Source organism: Calliphora vicina, chromosome 2, assembly GCF_958450345.1.
Source record: "Calliphora vicina chromosome 2, idCalVici1.1, whole genome shotgun sequence".
NCBI lineage: Eukaryota > Metazoa > Arthropoda > Insecta > Diptera > Calliphoridae > Calliphora > Calliphora vicina.
Genome location: NC_088781.1, coordinates 60,585,268 through 60,606,723, shown reverse-complemented (window position 1 = coordinate 60,606,723; position 21,456 = coordinate 60,585,268). Strand labels below are relative to the sequence as shown.

General features: G+C 28.3%; 1 protein-coding gene across 3 annotated transcripts in view; it reads left to right on the top strand.

Annotated features, from left to right (window-relative positions):
- hoe1 (hoepel1) overlaps positions 1-21,456 on the top strand; it is a 188,308-nt gene that overhangs the window by 22,835 nt on the left and 144,017 nt on the right. For 2 of the 3 annotated variants that reach the window (XM_065499783.1, XM_065499784.1), the window contains exon 1: positions 13,385-13,744. The exons of the other annotated variant lie outside the window; for it this stretch is intronic. The gene's annotated coding sequence lies outside the window, so the exon portion shown is untranslated. Of the gene's footprint in view, positions 1-13,384; positions 13,745-21,456 lie in introns of those variants that run through there. 3 annotated transcript variants of the gene reach the window in all.

Below are 21,456 nucleotides of genomic sequence, written 5' to 3'. Positions count from 1 at the left end.
TTTTTCAAAGGTAACTTGATCAAAAAAAAATTCAAATAATACTTGGGTTAAAAAATGTAATGAAAAACGTGTGTTAAGAATTTTTCGATCTCACTCCTTATTTTCTAAAGCTCAATCAAACATATGTATTTTTATGAAAAACTTTGATACCATTTTTAAAAATATTTAGTTATTTTATAGAAAATTATAGCATTTAAGGTATCAAGTATCATATCAAGGTATCAAGTATCATAATACAATTTCATCGTCTAAACAAAATTTGTATTAGATTTTCAAAAAATACAAATGATTTTTTTGATTTACGGTCGGTATTGAAAATTTGTTTAAAACAATTCAAAAACTTTTTATATTCATATGTATCGGGTATGTATTTATAAAAACAAATAAGGCAAATAAAAATGTCAAGAAAATATAAAATAAAAATAAAATTTGCAGAAAAATATCAATCAACAAAGAAATAAAATATTTGTAATACTATCGTGTAAACAATAAATGTTTTTTCGAAACAATTTTTTGAAATGCCGACTGATTTCAATAATATTTTAAATTTGAAAAGTGTTAATACTCAGTATTGCCGTCTATAAATACCTTTAATAACATTTCGTAATAGATATAAAATAACTGCATAAAGATAGAGCTTTAAAAATTCAAAAATGCAAAATTTCCGAAGATTTAGCACACAATTCTTGTTATCGTCCACAAATAAAAATTAATTTAAGAGACCTTTTTCATATTAGATAAAAATTTAATATAAACCGGTTAACCGGTTTTTTTGAAGACAAAACCCGAAACCGTTTGACCGATTTTTTAAAAGACAATAATCAAAACCGTTTTTTTCAAAAGCACACTTATTCGGTTAAACCGGTTTTCCAAATTTGTCGGTTTTTTGGACACGCTAGTCGCAAGTGAAAAATGTAGAAATTACAAACGGAATGACAAACTTATATATACCGTTGCCACTCATGGTGAAGGGTATAAAAACATTCGAATATTGGAATACTGGCGAGCTTGTGTTTCTACCAGAGATCGAAAATAACTCGTCCATATACCAAATAACCCAAATTGTGATTTATATTTTTGTGATAAAAATAAATCACTGAAAATAACAGTTATAAAATTATTTTTATTTAAATGGTTTGGTATGACCTTTATTAGTTTTTGTTGTTTTTTAATGATTTGTGTGAGATAAATAATTTATTTGTTCTTGTTTTTAATAACTGTTACTTTCTCTTTAATTTACATAGAATAACATATTATTAGTAATTTTAAACAAATTATGGAAATAATATGATAAGTATGAAGTAATGAAGTCTGAGTAACAGAAATGATCATTTTTTTAAATTGTTATTAATTTTTTGATAAATTTTATATATTTAAGCGTTGATTTGCATCAAATGCATTTTTGCGATTTATTTTTCATGTTCGCAAATAAAAGTCACAAGCTGATAAATTATAAATCACTCATTAAGATTATTTGTGTTTGTTTCTTTTCTGTTTCTCTCAACCCCAAACCTAAAATGTTCTCGAATAAATCACTCTCTCAGTGATATATCACAAAAAATTATTTTTAAATGGTTGTGAATGAGAATTTACCATTGAAATGAAAGTGAACCCGTTATTTTCGGTCTCTGGTTTCTACTCTAACTTGGCGTCGGATCATGTTTCTTCTGTATTTATAACTGGTATAAATGAGGAGCCGCAGAAAAAATGTATTTTTTTTTTTGATTTTTTTGACAAATTGGTTTTTTGGTATGTTTATAATATTTGGGTGTAAATCTTCTAGAAACAATCAAGTTTGCTGTGAAATAATAAATAAAACAAAATTTCTCAAAAATATTAAATGAACAAAATAGTGCCTTATTAAGAATTCTGAAGGCCTATATAATTGCAGCAAGCAATTAAAACCTCTCCAAACAGTAGTTTGCTTTTACAAGTACGTCATATAAATAGAACATTATTAAATAATTTCAGGTACTTCAATGACATGCAATCATAAGATGCTAAAAGGTACTTAAGAAATCATTTTGATTCAAGGGTCTCAAAATTTCCACATGATTCACATTTGTAAAATGCATTTCTCTTTAAACGTTTATCGTACAAATATTTACCATTCGTCTCATGTTACTATATATTTACCAAAATACTCAAACTGAACATTTCAATAAATTGGTTAAAACATTTATTAATAAATATTTATCAAGAATTTATAATTTATCTTATCACAAAAATAAGAAAATATCAAATTTGTTTTAATTAAGTATTAAAATAGTTATTTCTCAAAAAGTGAAATAGAGTTTATTTTGTTGTGCTGAAAATTAAATGCTACAATTTGATTTGAATTACAATGTTATTTAACTACAATTATGATTAAGAGATCTTCAACTTGTACAATTTGCAAGTTGTGCGTCTTAATTTAATATTTGTTGGATTTGTATTATGAATTCGTGCAAAAATAACAATAGCAACAACTAAATAATACCTACAATACAATAAAACATAAATAATAGAATAAGAATGCTCTTTTGTATGTAAGTAAGAATTTTATTTTATTATATTCTGTTTTTTTGCTTCTTCAATTTTGATGAAGTAATATTTTCTTCGTACATCCACTTAAGTACGAGTACAAATAACGATTATGTGCCACAGATACAGATCCATGTGCAGAGTAGAGATACAGATACATCTCTTTAGCTTAAGGAAAAAATACATTCATAAAGTGCCTGTCAAAATTATAAGGTTTACGTACTTTTCATTATGTTGTACTATTGGGTAAAATACTTGTTGCTCAAACATTGTTTACACGCAGAGAAAAAACATGGTTCGGCATGATTACGACAACTTTACTTTATTCATTGTAACAATTTGTAAATGTTAAGTTAATATATGTGTAGTCATAGTATGTTTAGGATGCAAACAAAATATATTAACTTTTAATAATATTTTGTTCTCGCCATTGCTATTTGTGTTTGTCTCAGCTATGATATTTTTATACCCTTCTCCTTTGTGAGAAGGAGAGAAAATCGGTCCATAAATGGCTGAGATATAAGGAAAATACCAGGACAACCTCGATTTTTGACCTGTGTTTGACCTATGTATATCTGGATTACTAAGTCATTAATATAGACAATATGGATATCTAATGATAGATATTTCAAAGACCTTTGCAACGACGTATATAAGACCATAGAGAAAAATTTAAAAAAAAATTTAAGATTTTAAAAAAAAAAATTTAAAATTTAAAAAAACAATTCGAATGAATTTTTTTTCCAAAAAAAAAAAAAAAAACAACTATGGAAAAAAAATTAAATTTTGTTTACTATTTTAAAATTTTGAAGTATAATTTGGTGAAGGGCTATCTTACTTGTTATAAGTAAAATTTGAGTGTCTGTAATTCTCATTCAACCTTCCAAAAGTGAACTTCAATGATTTTTTCAATATTATTTAAATTGGAAATTTATCACATTAAAACTTTAATCTATTAAAATTAAATTTCGTGTTGCCAAAAATTACTTTTAATGATAATATTATGTATTTTGAATCATTAGATGATTTCATTGGAACATATTATAATTGCTTTGGATGCTTACTTCGATTGGATGATCATATTGGTTATAATATGCTGTTATAAGATCACATTATGATTAATAGGAAAGTAGTATGATGTAGTATTACGACTATATTTGATCATAATAAAATACTGATCATAACATGTTTGGAGTTCAAACTAGGGACTACAATCATAAATCTTTTGGCATGAGGAAAAATAATCATAAAATCAACTTTTTCCCATTATTTATTTTTAAGGTTCTAAAAAAACCTTAAAAATAAGTAAATTCAATTCCATCTGAATCATATTAATAATTTCGCGACCGTAATTTTCGAGATTTTTTAAATATTGGGCGTATTACTTTTAAAACCTTTTCCTTTCTTTCTGGAAACACATTGATTCCGAGCTAAAAGAATTGGTCATCTTTTGAGGCCAAGAACGAATCAAGCCAATATCGGATACTCTGTTCCAAAATGAAGCGTATCCCCGAGAGAGCGTTCTGCATTTATCAGAACAAATAGTAGCCGGACGAGGCACGGTCTGGACTATAAAGCGGGTGAGGCAAAACTTCCCAACCACTTCATTCTAAGTACTTTTAAACAGGTATTGCAACATGTGGCAGAGGGTTGTCATGATGGAATATTACGGTTTCATGTCTGGGCACATATTCTGGGCGTTTTTTGGCCACTGCTTGCTTCAAACAAATCAGTTGCGTTCGGTACAAATTTCCTGTGATGATCTGGTCAGATTTCAGCAGCTCATAATAGATATGACCTTTTGCTGCCACCAAATACAGAGAATTGCCTTAGCGGCATGGATATTTGGCTTTGGTGTCAATTCGTATGGTTGGTCGGGCTTCACATACGATTTCTTATTCTTCGGGTTATCGTAATGGATCCATTTTTCATCGCAAGAAATGATTTGGTACAAAAATAATTTTCTTTTATTGCGTTCAAGCATCACTTCAGACATGTAAAATCGTATTTTAAGATATCTCGGTTTCAATTCGTATGGTACACAATTTCCCTGCTTTTGGATGAATATTGCTGCTAGCAAACGTATTGAAATTGCTGCTTGAGTAGCTCCCAATGATTTGAGTTTGACAACAATCTTCATGGAGTAACGCCTCCAGTTCGTGGCCTTCAAACTTTTTTAGTTGGCCTGGGCGATCTTTGTTTTTCAATCTAAAAGACCTAATTTTCAATATTTCCAATTGTTCGCATCTAATTTTCATATCTCCAATTGATTTTCGAAAAATCCTCTAATCCAACCATTTTTAAGTTCTGACAAATCTTTGCCGTGTAACATTATGTGCCAAATTTAAAGAAATTAATTTCTACAATAAAATTTTTACAAAACATAAAATTATGTGGCAATGTTTGCAGATTTACTAGGACTGACCTTATTATTTTGACGCACTTTAAAATGCACATTTTTTCATGAGAAGGGTATATATAAGTTTGTAATTCCGTTTGTAATTTCTACATTTTTCATTTGCGACCCTATAAAGTATATATGTATGTATATTCTGGATCTTTATAGACAGCGGAGTCGATTGAGCCATGTCCGTCTGTCTGTCTGTCTGTTGAAATCAACTTTACGAAGCCACCACATAACTTACATACACGATTCTTACATCAATATCTCCGGATCAATAGCACGGTTGCTATTTATTTAAAATCGAGAAAATCGATCCCCTAATGGCTGAGATATAAGGAAAAAACCAGGACAACCTCGATTTTTGACCTATTTTTTTACCTATATCTGGATTACTAAGTCATTAATATAGACAATATGGATATCCAATGATAGATATTTCAAAGGCCTTTGCAATGACTTATATAATATAATTTTTTTCACCAAAAGCTTTTTTCGGTAAATATTTAAAAAACAAACAATTCAAAAAAAATTTAATTTAAAACAAACAATTCAAAAAAAAATTTGTTTACAAAAAATTTAAAAACTGGAAAAAAAATAAATTTTTTTTACCTAAAAATATTAAAAATTTTAATTTTGAAGTATAATTTGGTGAAGGGTATATAAGATTCGGCACAACCGAATATAGCTCTTTTACTTGTTGAGAACGGACACTAATTCTTATCTGATTAAAGTTTGGGCAAAAAGGCAAATGTATTTAGTAAAAATTATTACTAGGAATTTTTGGACAAACAGAACCAACTGCATGTAACCTTACAATTTTGATGGGCACCTTATATATAATGTTTTGTTATAGTTTTGGTTTAATTCAAGTTTGTATGGGATTTGCTTTCATGAAATTTGTACTTAATTTTGCGCTATGGTGATGTATTGTTGTATTTATAAATTTTCTTTTAAATATCTCATAACACAAATCTTTTGGTTTCTTTTTTTAGAAATCCTTATTAAACGTTTTCGCTGATTTTGGAGATTTCAGATTGTTTGGAAAACAAATAGAGATTTTTGTATTTCTAAAAGTAAATTCGGTATTTAATTATTTTTGAACTGATAAAAGTCATATTGTCATAATATCCTATTATATCACGACTCGGCAGCTCGGCCTAACCGACCCTTAGGCGCAGGTCTATGCAGGTTGGTTATTTTAGATTCAAATAGATAGTAAAACTTCTTGAAAGCTTATATTAAAACGTGCTTATCAGCAGATATCCAGCTCATTGATTGATTCAATCCAGCTTGATATATGCTGAACTTCCCAAAACATATATTCCTAGTATCAACACTGCATTAGTGCTTGTTCAGTAAAGTATGTATTCAAATTCTCAAATAAGATACAAAATAATAAGTTACCCAAGACATAACTTTGTATTAAATGACATTTACAGTTGACATTTATAGTACCCTCAAAAAAACAAAAACTATTCTCATTGCTCTTGTTTTAAATAAAAACTTGTATAAAACATACAAGTACGTATACTTACCAGTCGATCTACTATATATTTGCATTCAAACTCATATGACTATTTTCCAAAGTTTACTTTTTTGTACCTCTGTATGTTGTTTTTAATGAAATTGTTGTTAAGATAAGAAATTTATTATAAATACTAGTACAACGAAAAACACCATAATATTTAAATTAAAGCAAATCTTGTTATAAAATGTTTTCAAATTAAACTCAAAAGAACAATTTCAATTTCCGTTTGCTGTTTAACGTTTGTATCTGCTCGTATCTACATATATTTGTTGTCGATTTTCACGTGATTTATGTACAAATAATCAACAATTGTACTTGATTTGAAATGGGAAAACACAAATTAGACAAATATCACTCAACTCTGTAGATCGATAGAATCAAATAATAAAATATAGAACAAGGGGATGTAAGTTGGGTTAGGTTGAAATTCCTGAAACAATTATAATAAAAATATCTTTAAACGGTTTACATACAGCCAAGGCTGAAAGTTGTGTTACACTAGCAAAATAAAAGCAACCATTTTTACAACCTTCAACTAGTATAGGTGGGATTTCATGTCAAGTGAACCAACTTTTGAAATCGATGTCTTCCGATTTGGATGATATTTGCACCAAGGTTAATAATTCAGATACAATTTTCAACAAGATCGGTCAAGATCTTTCTGAATTAGAGGGGGTCAAAATTTGACATTTTGGCCAAGCACGTGTTTTTTCTCATCCATGTAACTTATTACCTATTGTTGTTAGCAAAATGTGCCCCAAATAGTTTAGATAGCTGTTTCAACCAAATAGTAAAGAGTACTATTCATGATCATTTTCTTTCATGTAAGTTTTTCAAAAACTACTGTTTCGCCGATTTTAAAGTTGGTATTTGGGTAAATGTTATTTTTACGCAGAAGCCGTATTCAATATTTTCAAATTTAAAATCAACTACATCAGAGATCGTGGAACAGAAGGAACATTCCGATAAAAATTAACGATTTCTACTGATGAATCGGCAATGACGAATTCAAAGTATACTTTTAGTGTTAAGCTAAAATTTCCTTAGTAAAAAGCTAAAGATTTCTTAACAAAAAGTTCCACAAATAAGATAAAGTTTCCTTAAAGGTAGATCCACAAATAAGATAAAATTTCCTTAATAAAAATATCAACGATTAAGATAGTTTCCTAAAGAGAAATATCCACAAATAAGATAAAGTTGTCTGAATAAAAAGATCCACGATTAAGGTAAAGTTTTTTTAATAGAAATAAACACAAATAAGCTAAAATTTTCTTAATAAAAATATACAAGATTAAGCTAAAGATTCCTTAATAGAAACATCTGCAAATATGCTAAAATATCCCCAATAAAAATATCTACAAATAAGCTAAAATGTTCTTAAAAAAATGATCCACGATAAAGCAAATGTTTACTTAATAGAAAGTTCCACGATTAAGCTAAAATTTGCTTAATAAGAAGATTCCCGATTAAGCTAAAGTTTCCTTAATATAAAGATCTATAAATAAGCTAAATGTTCTTAATAAAAAGATCAACAAATATGCTAAAATATCTCTAATAAAAGATCCACGATAAAGCTAAAGTTTCCTTAATAGAAATATCGTAGATTAAATTTTCTTATGGAAAGATCCACGATTAAGCTAGAATTTGGTTTGCTTAATAAAAGAATTGCAATTTTTTAAAGTTTCATAACCGTAAATGAAAAGTTCAGTCATCACAATAATCCAGAGATCAAGGCACCGAAGTCGTAAAAAATTTGATATTTTTACTAAACAAATTTTAGCTTTAAAAACAATTGATTTTTTTCATAATACTGTTACGTTTTTACCTTTAAAAAACGGTGGTTTGTTTACTTTAAACAAACCGTATTCTTTAAATTGAAAATAAAATCGATCAGTAGTTTAAAATTTGTAACAACTCTTTATTTAAATTTACACAAGAATTTAAATAGTCGCTATATTTTAATACACACACATTTTATAAAACACAATTTATAATGACCAACAATACACGGTTGATGTTAATTCCCACAGCGTCTATGATAAACTTATTGGCAGTAACTAGCTGTTACTATTTATATATACAGTGTCATCTTATAGAAGTTTCATGAATTATCTAACGGACATAACTAGAATGCTCTATTTTTAGAGCTTTCAGCAGCCTTAATGTTAATGTTACCAGCTTTAACAGTTAATGTTGGCAGTACTGTGCTGATAAGTAGAAGTATCCACTTATGACAGTGTATACAAAAGATGGTGGATGTAGAAACCAATGTTAAAACAGTTAATTTCAAATTGATAATGCAACAATATACATTTTATACATCACTGCGATTTTTTACAGGTATTTTACGATGTTGTCATATCACAACTGTTATTAAAAACGTGAGGATTTTTTTTTTAAATTTCAGAAAATGTTTAAATTGTTTAATTAATTCCTTTCGAAATTTTTCTTATAAGACTCAAAAAATTTTTTTTGAACAAAACTCGATGTTCGAATTCTTATTTTTTGTGATGCATTATAATAAACTATGGTTGTCAATTATTCGAGTTTTATTTTAACCGAATAAAAGTTCATAATTATTTATTTATTCGAGTGCAGGATTAATTTTTAAAATTTCCTCAATTATTCGAACGAATTACGGATAAAAAATATTATTTAAAACCAGAAAGTATTTGATTCAAAATACAAAATTAATAATTTATATATGGAAATAATAATAAATTAGAGCATTTTAATTATATAAAGACTCGTTAAATATTTTATTAAGTAATTGTTGATTAAACAAATATAGCTTCTAATTGCACATTCAGACTGCACCGAAATTACTTAATTTCGGCCCGAAATCTAACCTGTTCAGACTGGTGTTTTTGACTCTTGAATTCATTTCACTCACAGTCACAATTTTTGTTTAATAAATAACTCAAACAAATGTTTTAATATTAATTAATTTATTCACTTATTGACACAATTTAGCTTGAAATGCAATGATTTTATTTTGTTTTAAAATATTTATTTATTATTGTTTTGAGCATGGTTGTAAAAATATGGAGTATTCATATAGGGTATTCAAATTATTTACTAATTCGTATTAAAATAAAATGAATAACTAATTCTTTAGTAAATTAAATTGTATTATACCCTTAAGCTCTATAAACATTGCCGAATCTATGCTTAATCAAGTGGTCTTAGGGAATTATGTACATTTATTCGATTATTCTACATAAAATTGTTCGAATTATTCGTTATTCGAAAATGGTAATTTTTAAATAGTTCGAATAATTATTCATAAGAAATTATTCGATTAATCGAACGATCATTACACGAATGAATACCCTAGGATTTCCATAATTTCAAGTTGATTTCAGCCGAATTCACTAAATTACTTAAGTTGGGTCGGTTATAACGTATTTCTAAATTCGTATAAGGATTTCAGTAAATTTTTGAGGCGGTTTCCTACGAAGACAGAAACTCATATACAAGTAAATATATTTTAAATTTTTTTTTTTTTTTTTTCAGTATCTTTTTTCTTTATTGAATCTTTCTTATTAGAAATTTACAAATAAGTATTCAAATCTTAACCTAAACTAAAACTAAAGTTGTTATTGCCGCTGCAAAATCCAACATGAGTGCTCGTTAAATTAACGAGCACTCATGTTGGATATTTTAAATAAAAATAAACTTTTCTTGTTCTAGTGGCTTGAGACACGTTAATGGCCTGGGGATTTTTTTAATAACTTTAACATTTTTTAACCAATTTTAGTCTTTTATATCTTATTAGAATGACAATTACGTACATATTTCGATTCTTTTAACTTAAATTGCAAAAGTAATTATTTAATGGCAACATTTTTACAAAAACTGAAAAGATTCCATATTTTCCCCCTGAAAATGCAATCATGATAGAAAGAGAAAATTTCATATTTAACAATAGTTTTATATCGCTGGCTTAACATGCAAGTCCATATTTTAAAATTGTGCAGGAGAGACAAAAAACATTCAAACTTTTTTTGCGTAAATATTTTTGAATTCTGTAAACGCAATTTTTTTTGTATTTTTCTTTGTTTTCGATGTGCGTAAAAGCAAAATGATAACATAAGTATTTGCCGAGATAAAAGGTTTTTTGGACTTAGTGCTTTTTCTATTGCTTAGTTTGTATTTTTTCTATGGACTTAGGTCTTTTTCTTAGAACTTGTCTTTCATATCTTATTTACTAGTTCTTATATCTGGATTACTAAGTCATTAATATAGACATAATGGGTATCTAATGATATACATTTCAAAGTCCATTGCAACGATTTATATAAGGCTATAGTAAGTTGGACCTACAATGGGTCAAAATCAGGAAAAATACATTTTAACCCGAATTTTTTTTTCATCAAAAAATTATTTTTGCCATAAATTATTTTAGGAAAAAATTGGAAAAAACTTTTTTAAGAAGGATATATAAGATTTTCGGCACAGCCAAATATAGCTCTCCTACTTGTTTTTCTCTAATAATTTTAAAAAAATTTAAAAAACTTGAAAAAAACAGTTTAGAAAAAAAATTTAGTAAACTTTTTTTTTAAATTTTAAAAAACAATTTAGAATTTTTTTTTTTAAATTTTGTGTACCTAAACATATTTAAAAATTGTATTTTAGAGTACAATTTGGTGAAGGGTATATAAAATTCGGCACAGCCGAATATACATAGTTATAATACGTTTGTGTAGATGTTTGTAACGCCCAAAAATAATAGTCTAATACCCACCTTAAATTATACCGATAGACTCAGAATCACTTTATGAGTCGATTAATTTTGAAGACATTTCGATAAAATGTGGTTATACACTTTTTTTAGGCCCAAGGACGAAGCCTATTGAAACAAGCTGAAATCGGTCCATTATTTCCCCTAGCTCCCATACAAATGTCCCCCCGAAATACTTTATACTATGGAAATCATGTCACCTAATTTCATGCCGATCGGTCTATAATTAGTCATAGCTTATATGGGAGCTATGACTAATTATAGACCCGCTTCCAAAAATCACTTTAACGATCATAAATCTCTTAAAAATGTTGGTATACACATAAAATTCAACGCAAATAACTTTGATGGCGATCGGTCCATAATTAGTCATAGCTCCCAAATAAGACCCTCTTCCGAAAATTACTTTTTTAAATTTAAAAAAAGTGGTTGGCATGACCGACCATTTTTTCTTACTTGTTTTAATACATGTCATTGAACAATTTGACAGAAATGGTTAAACTGTACTTTTTATAGGGACTTAGAGCTTTTTCTTGTGATAAATTGGACTAATCTCTTTTGCTCATCACTACAAAACAACAATAAAAGGCGAGATAACTCCAATTTTTTTTTTGTAATCAATGTATTTTTACTTATTGTACATTACTGCATTAAAATCTCAATTTCTAAAAAAGTGGACCTAGAGCCTTTGCATGTTAAGCCAGCGATATATATAAACAAATAGAGAGAAACAGTTCCGAAATTCCCAAAAAAAAAAAATTTTGGCTTATAAGGGACACTGTTCAATTTTATTTTTCAATTTTAACTTGAAAATGCAATCAATTTATTCGTGTATAGTTTTGTATTCTTAATTGAAAAATTTTATTTATTCGAATAAAACATATATTTGTTATTCGATTATCCGAATAATTTGTATTCGCATAACAGCCAGCCTTGCAAAATACACAATTAAAATAAAATTTTAACATTATAAAATATTTGTTTTTAATGTTAGTTAGAACACGAGTGAAAATGCCAACATCCGAAGTAAGATGAGTGCCAAATCTTATTTTTTCTTTATTTATTTAAAGTATTTATAATATTAAAACTCTACTCAGATCTTCGTAAACAAATGGTTCTATTAAATTCTATTTAAATGTCGTTTATGTAAACTCAGCTCATAAATTAACCGGCTTTTTACACATTTTTCATTTTGTGTTATAAATTTACAGCCAGCCGTCTTCTTATATGATTGACTGTAAATAGCTCATTAATTTTAAATCAATATTATTAATTCTTTCACATTTTAACACCGTTTTAAACTGCTCACTCACTCACTACCATTAAGCTCAAGAAGTGAACAAGAAAAATTTAGAAAAAAAAAATAAAAAACTAAAACTGGCTTGCAAATTCATAAACCCATAACAAACAACACGATTTTTGTAATACAAAACCAGTTAGTTGTTGCTGCTGTTGCCAACAACCATTGCACACTAAACATATTTTCACACATTGTTGACCATTTTAACCAAGAGAGTTTTTAACACAGATCCAGTGAGAGAGAGAGAGAAGAAATAATAATTGATTGACTGCAAAACAGTTGATTGGAAATATTCTGGAAATTTGAGTTGAAGAAAAACATAAACAGAGAAAATTCAATAGAAAATTGTGAAAAGGAAACCGCTATTGTTTTGTTATTGTTTGTGATGGCTCTGGTTGTTTGTTACAAGAAAAATATAAACAAAAACAAATGTTTTCTTATTATGCGTGGGTCTGGTTGGCTCTGCCAGCTTTTTCAAATGTAAATCACCAGTTTATTCTCCTGATACCCGATGGTACAATATCGATACACACACACAAACGTTGGTAATTAAAGGTAAACGAAAATATTTATACACAGATACAAACAGACAGACTTAAAACTCTTGGCTACACTGAGAGATATTTTATGGGGATGTCTGTTGATTTGATGACTGTTGCTGGTGGCTGTTGCTGCTAAACTTGATGTGTTGTTGATGTTTTAGTGCGCAGCTTACCACAGTGTGGTGGTGGTGGTCATGTGTATGAGTGTGTGTGTGTGTGTGAGTATCTGTGAGAGTGTGTGCTGCTGTTTAATATATTAGTGTGTAGTATAGACAACACACATCGACAACAGTATAGAGATATTTTTGTTATGGAAAAACTTTACGAGGCTTTTGCCTGAGATTTATTTAGTTTGCAACTTTCATTGAAAACGGTAGTCTTTTGAAAATTCCTCTACAGTCAAGTTGACGTTTGTAAAATAACGCTTCTTCTTAGTTTGAAAATACATAATATAAATTCAACAGCAACAACAACAACAATAAACTTAATATTACAACAATAATAAGAAAATAGAAAAACAAAATATCGTGCTTTTTTTTCCAAGAGAGATTTTTCAAAGTGTGTGTTTGTGTAGTTTTCATTGTTTTTGTGAATTTTTAAGGCGGTTGCAAAAAAAAAAACGCAAGCAGCTACAGCAAATTGCAATGAAACTTAAGAAAACGTGTTGAAAAAGAAAATTTTTAACGGTATTCAAGAAATAAAAGTATGTGTGAAATTGTAAAATAACAAAAAAAAAAATATAAAAATATTTAAAAAGAAATTCTCTCAATTACCAACAAATCAAATTGTTTTTAAAAGTTTAATAAAAATTACATTTTATTTTAGAAGATGCTTAACAAACTCCCACTAAAAAAAGTTAAAGCTATAAAAATAAAAAAAACTTCTTCTGTATTTTAACTTGAAAATGTATTAGAAAAATGTGTAACAAATTTCTTTCTTCTTAAATCCTGTTCGTCTGTGTATAAGTGTATTTTATTATATGAAAAAAAAACAAAATTATTCCTCAAGTTCATTACATTTTAATATGCTTGCTATTATCATCGTTACCTTTAAGCATTTTTCCTTTGATAATTTCCATAATTTTTTTTTTTATTAGATATTTGTTTGTTAATGTGTTTCTAAGAAAATGGTTATGTTTCTTATTCATCAACAACAGTTAGGTTGAGATAATAAAAAAATGTAAGTAAATGACAAAATTTTGCTCGGTCTTGTTATTTATCAAAAGCCCTTACTCTCTAATATAAAATAAACTGCTAAAATTTTGTTTGTCTCAATTAATTTAATACAAACTTTGAACCGGTTGTTTATCCCCTAATTTCTTAGCCCAAATTTGTTTATCCATAAATTTTAATGTGTTTTTGTCTCTTATTAAACTTAAATATGCATACAATTTATTAATCAAATTAAAATGCAAATTTTTGGTTTAATTTACTAAGTTTCTCAAAATTGTGTTTATTTCTCACATTTGTTCGATATTATAGTTTTCTATTTCTTTTCCTCATTAATATTTACTATATTCTAAAGAATTTCATGCATATTTTATTACTACATATGTGTAATCAAAAATATTTTCAACAGAAACTAAAATTTTTTATTTAATTTTTGTAAAATCATCCAAATAGCATAAATTCTTTAAATTGAAAACGGGTTTTATTCTCCCCAAACATTTTTGTCCCAGGTCAGAAGTCGTATTTTGAACAATAAATCGATCATATTTATATAGAAATTTTAACAAAAATTGGCATTGAGTTATATCCAGCTCGATAAATTCACAATAGTAAAGTAAGAATATTAAGTTATAGGCGTATTATTCAAAATATTTAGGTCAACAACGCATGTTTATTAGAACCTTCGAAAAGTTTCGAATTAATTAAATTTGAGCTTAATTCACTAAAGTATTATTTCAAAATAAAAAAAATTTGCAACATTCATTCCATAAATCCATTTCTGTAGCTTCATCCAATGGCATTTATTTATATAGAATTCATTCATTAGAATTAATTCATAACAGATTTCATTTAACCTTTGAATTATTAAATTTTTTGTATCTAATACAAACTGAATTCAAACATTTTTCCTTCATTCAATTTACAAAATTAATTGAAAAAACTTGTCAAAAGCCTTTTTGTAATTAAAGAAAACTTGAATGATTCAACAATTCATTAATTCTAGATAGAATAAATTCTTAAAGGAATGAAGTCAATAAGACAATGAATTAATTCGTGCTGAATACTTTAACAGAATTGTTAAGAGAATATATTTAATTTAACTTTGAAAACCGATTTAAGAAATAATTATTTCGAATCTTTGATTAGAACCATAGAGCGAATTTTGACTTTGTTTTCATATAGTTTTTTTTATAAATACATTCTCACCACTTAGGTCTTTGACAGGAGAGTTTCCGATATAATTAGAACATTGTTGTAAACATTGTTGGAACAAATGGTAGAAATTATATAAAACTCAGCAGAGTCTTCACTCAAAAATATGTCTATTGCGTACTTATATTATTCAGTACCTTTGTCTAAAGTACGAATTTTCTTTAATCAAATACAAAATATTGAATCAAAAACATATCTTATATGTAGTTTTCGTTAAACCTCTTTAAGGATCAAGCTGATTTCAAAATTTGAGTTAATCGCAAAAAGAGTTCGTTTTAAGAATTCTAAACTTCATTTGAGCTTGTTTTCGTACTTGATATGATTCAAAAATAAAATTCATTTAATATGACAGATCCATAATGAGCTTGGTTTTGTGTATGAAAAGATTTAACGGAGTTTACCACGATGTAAATTGTAAATAGCTCCCCCTCATTTGGCAAAAAAAATAAAAACTACTTATTTATAAAATGTTATTAAATAAACTTATATTTGTGCAGTGCATTTGGAAGAAGTACAGCTTCTCACAATATTTGGTTTGTAAGGCGAATAACTGTATTACCTGTAAGCTCTAAATCAAACTTATGCAGATCATGTAATATTTCAGTAAATTGGAAAAACTTACCCCGAAAAGCACACTCAATTGCTCAGAAATATTACATGATTTTTGTTCGCCTTAGTTGCTTACAGATAGCAATAATATTGTGAGAAGCTATAAGGAAGCAATTGTGATTCCTACAGCTTTTAAATCAATAATGTATATTGCTGGGAAGTTGGAGATAGATCACAAATTGGTGAGCTTTTCTGGAAGAACGAATATTAAGCAGATTTGTGTTGTTGCTAGGAACAATTTCCATAATTTCATCACGTCACATATCATTTTAGTATATATTAAACTGTAAAACATGAATATATTTGCGACAATGGTAAGATACTGCTATTACCGATGGTAATGGCAATTTTCTTCATGCTGAGATTGCTTAACCCTTATGCATTTGATTTAATTTTTTTTACATATTTGTGGAAATCTTTCCAAATATTTAAAATGTTTGTATCGTACAAAGTTAGTAGAGATTTTGAGACGTCATAAAGTATTTAAACAACACATCTTCATAAAATTTCCTATTTGGACTGAGCCCAATATCCTTAAAAGATAAGGTCTAAAGTTTTTTATATTTTTGTCCCAAGGATATGAGTTCTAAACCTAGTGAAATTATTTCCAAGAGTTTTATCAAATGTAAACTTTGACCACGAAAAATAATAAACTTTTAATCTGTGCCAAATAATCAGAAATTATGACGATATCATTGCCATGAATAACGATTTTCCCGAAATCCACTGAACACAAATCACAAAAAATTTAAGATAGATTGACCTAATTAATTCACCATAGAACAATTTTACACTAGAGATCGTATATAGAAAATTCAAAGGGATAATAAAGAATAAAATGTTCAAACGAAGTAATTTAAATATTTTCACCAGAAAAACCAAATTGACAATAACTAATGAGTAGAAATAATAAATTTTAAAAAATATTTATTTCCTAAAAGACTTTCAAAAAGAAGAAAATATCAGAAAATGAAAAACTGGGAATACGATTTCTAGTTTCATGTGTATATGTTATAGTTCAAGTCTAGTATGTACTGTCGCATATATAATTGGTCAATTCACAAGGTCTCTTATCAGTCATATTGTCCTAATATTTCACAATGGTTTTTAATGCTTTTCAAGCAAAAAATGTACTAAAATAATACTACTCTGCATGCTATGTTTATTGTGTTATCGTAACCAACCAGCAGAGACCTTCGCCGACTGCATAAGAGTCGGTTAAGCCGAGCTGCCGAGTCGTGATATATTACGACATTATGACAATATGACTGATAAGAGACCTTGGGAATTGACCAAATATATTCTTTATCAAATGGTCATTAACTATTAAGAATTTGTTTAACAAAAATTAATTTGAAGGACAAAAAATTAAGTCTATGAATTAATTCATACTGAATTTTTTTTGATTCCGAAAATGGAATTAAGATATAAAAAATGTGTGACTTCTTTTAAATTTTTAGCTTTTATTTTGAAACATTTGTACAATACAAATTTATTCAAAGTATTGGCCTTTGTTAGCTATGAACTTTTTCCATCTTTCTGGCCACATATGATGGATTCCAAGCCAAAAGAACTGCTCATCTTTTGAGGCCAAGAACGAATCAAGTGAATATCGAATAATCTGTTCCAAAGTGAAGAGTATTCCAGAGCGAGCCTTCTGCATCGATCGAAACAAATAGTAGTCGGACGGGGTACGATTTGGACTATAAAGCGGGTGAAGCAAAACTTCCCAACTACTTCATTCTAAATATTTTTAAAAGGTATTGCAACATGTGGCCGAGCGTTGTCATGATGGAATCATACGGTTTCATGCCGGCCCCACATTTTGTGGCCTTTTACGGCCAATGCTCGCTTTAAACGAATCAGTTGCATTCGATATAGGTTCCCATTGATGGTCTGGTCCGACTTCAGTAGCCCTTTTGCTCCCACCAAATACAGAGCATTGCCTTAGCGCCATTGATATTTTGCTTTGTTGTCGATACGGCTGGTTGCCGGGCTTTACATACGATCTCTTATGCTAGATCCATTTTTTATCGCATTTAATGATTCGTTGCACAAATAATTTTCATTGTTTTCAAACTCATAGAGTAATGCCTTTAATTAATGGTCTTCAAACTTTTTTGGTTGGCCCGGGCGATCTTTGTCTTCCGTGTCAAAATCATATCTGTACCGCACAAACCATATCTAGCACGTTGAAACCGATAGAACACATTCACCATAAGCTTTTGTGAGCAATCGGTTGAAGAAATAAAGCAAAACTTCCCACATATGATGCTTTGTTGGTACAAAATTCGACATTTTCGAATAATGTTCAATAACTAATTGGGAATAAATGACCCTTCAAAATGTCATATAAGTTATTACAAATAAAAATCGAGTTCAAAAGATATGACATCTATTGTAAATCCTGAATTTTTAAGCCATACACCCAATAATTCTTTGGAATTGAGAATTAATTCATCTTGTATTTGGATTAATACACCGATATCAGAAAATTTTAAAATGCGGCACTTTAAGCACATAGCAACATAGGCCACACAACTTCATGATTCCAAATGCCGTTGACAGCAATCGTCGCCCTGTAGCCAGTTACTTAATTATAATGAAAACGACAGCAATATCGTAACTAGGTGACATTAAAGTTTAACGTTTCAATACATTTTGTTCATTGTCGGCTACGAAAATATAAATTAAGTAGCTTAAATTGGCTACAGGGGCCACTGTTGTCGTGCAGCTGTGACGGCGTCAAAATAATCATCTTATATAAACGTGTGTATTTCAATTATGACAGATTGTGGTTAGCTATAGTCCACGTGTTTAAATCATGTCAGATTTAATTAAAATTTTCGGCGTTTGTGTATTATATGCCTGCAGTTATAAGAGTCACATAATTCCTCGTAGCACTCCTTGAAATTCTCAAAAAGCTACCCTAGTAAACATAAATATTTAACTTTAAATTAACTAACCATTAATAAGAAATTTATATTAAGTCATTACATTAACAAGTGTCAACTGTCAAATAAATGGTATACATTACTGTCAAAATATTGACACATATTATGGAATTTCAGTCAAGTTCTACAAATTTAGCAAGCTAATGTGAACAAGCTGCTAAACTTGAAAAAAATTTGCTCTTTTTTGAATTATTTTACTTTACTAATTACTTAGTATGCCAATCCAACTGTATTTTAACCTTAATTACTATTAGGGGGCGTGGTCGTTTAGCAATAAATAACAAACTGGTAAATGTTTCAGGATTTATTGCATGTAATTTTTCAACCAAAACCATATAAAGTATCTTAATGCAACTTTCCATTTTCTTCTTGCACCAATACCAAATATCCAGACTCACTTTGCTCCATTGCAGTTGTAGTGTAGGGTATGGAAAATATTTTCTAGTATGTCCCAACAATGTGGAAAGAAAAAAAGCCGGTTTGTATAAAATATTTGTTCGTCTCTCTGTGAGATGGAAACAGCCAGCCAGCCAGCTATCCATTTGTTTTGTCGTTGAGCTGATGAAAATGTGCGGCTTTTTATGTTTATTAACACATCCTCAAAATGCTAAAAGTTAATCTAGTTAAATTAACTGTTATTATATGCGAGTACAATAGTGTACAACGAATCAACAACAAATATCGAATCGAATACACAGAAACTCAGATACTGAGTGCGAGACAAATTTATATCCAGATGGAAAGACATATGACAAAAATTACAAACAAACAAATACCAAGTATTTAAATATACTTGTATGATGTACAAACATATCTGTCTAAGTACATACCTTCATAAATATGTTTTAATAGATTAAATTCTCCAGGCAATATAAACTTTTTAATTATGCTTTTAGAGAGTGTATGAATGAATATGTATGTCTTGGGTATTTTTAAGTCTATAAATTAATTTCGTAAAATGTTCTCTAAGACCCCGCCACTCCTCGCAAGTATTTATGTTATGTTTTTAAGGGGGTTCCAAAAAAAGTATAAAATCTCGTAACTAATTGTTTAAAATTCTGAAAAATATTTCACAACTGAAAAATATTGAAACATAACACCATAGATAAATATACATAGAGCGGAAACTAGAAAAAAAACTCAAACAAAAAAATAGTCACATGTACGAGTGTTGTTTTTGTTTTCAAATAGTTTTTATTTACTAATACATTCTCATCACTTAGGTTTTTGACAACTGAGTTAGGTCTTTGACAGGAGAGTTTTCGGTCTATGCGAATTTATCTATGAATAAAACCATTAAAATCGAAGCATATAAATTATTGTAAGAATTTTGTTATAAATTGATAGATCAAGTTAGTTGGGAACACCCTTGTAAATAAATTTTCTTTCGTACGTACCTTAATAAATATTGTCACATGTGTAATAAAATACTTTAAATGTTTTTACTTTTTATTAATGTTTATCTTTCATATTCAAACGAGTACAAACAATTTTATTGACTTTTATTATTATTTTTCTGTGCTGTTGTTGTTGTTAACTTTTAACATCCTTTTAAATATTCAATGTTGATTCTGTGTATTATTATATTCATAACAAATCTCATCATTATTTTTTTATACAAAATACATATTTAGCATTTTTTCATACATTTGTTCCCACCATAAAAAGTATTTTCAATATCTATTTTTTTTTTCAAATTAATTTCACAAAAACAAAATGAAATGTTTTAAATTGTAATTGAAACCGTATAACAAACGTGTAAAATGTTTGAAATTCTCACATTAATTAATAGTTTCTGCTAAATGAGGTGTGTGTTTCACAACTTGTTTGTTACAATTTTGTTTTGAAATAAAAATAATAATAACAAAAATGAGTAAAGAAAACGTTACAAAACATATTCGAATATTAATTGCACGTGTCTAACTTTATTTTATTCTGTGGGGGTTTTGAATTTGAATATAATTAAATATGTTGTTGAAACTGGTTAGAATTTATTTACAAGAATGAATTCATTGATTGCATGATGAAAATTAAAATAATTGATTTTTATACCATACACCATCATAGTGGGAAGGGTTAGTATTGGATTAGTGCTGATGTTTGTAATGTGGAAAAATATTGACCCAACACCCAATTCTGGATTACTTTCTGAGTCGATTAAGAGATGTTCGAGATGTAGATGTGCGTCCATGTAAACCTTGCAATTTCAAAGATAATTCGACGAAATTTGGCACAAGATTTTATATTACCCAAGGACAAAGCCTATTGAATTTGGTTGGAATCGGTTCATTATTTCTCCTAGCCTCCAACACTAATAAGTTTCATATACAAATAAATCATCCCACCTTCTTTTATGACGATCTATCCGAAAATACCTTTAATGAGCTTAAGAACCATTAAAAATTAAGGTATGCAAATTATATACATCTTAAATATTTTCATGATATATGCATATGGATGAAAACACAAAG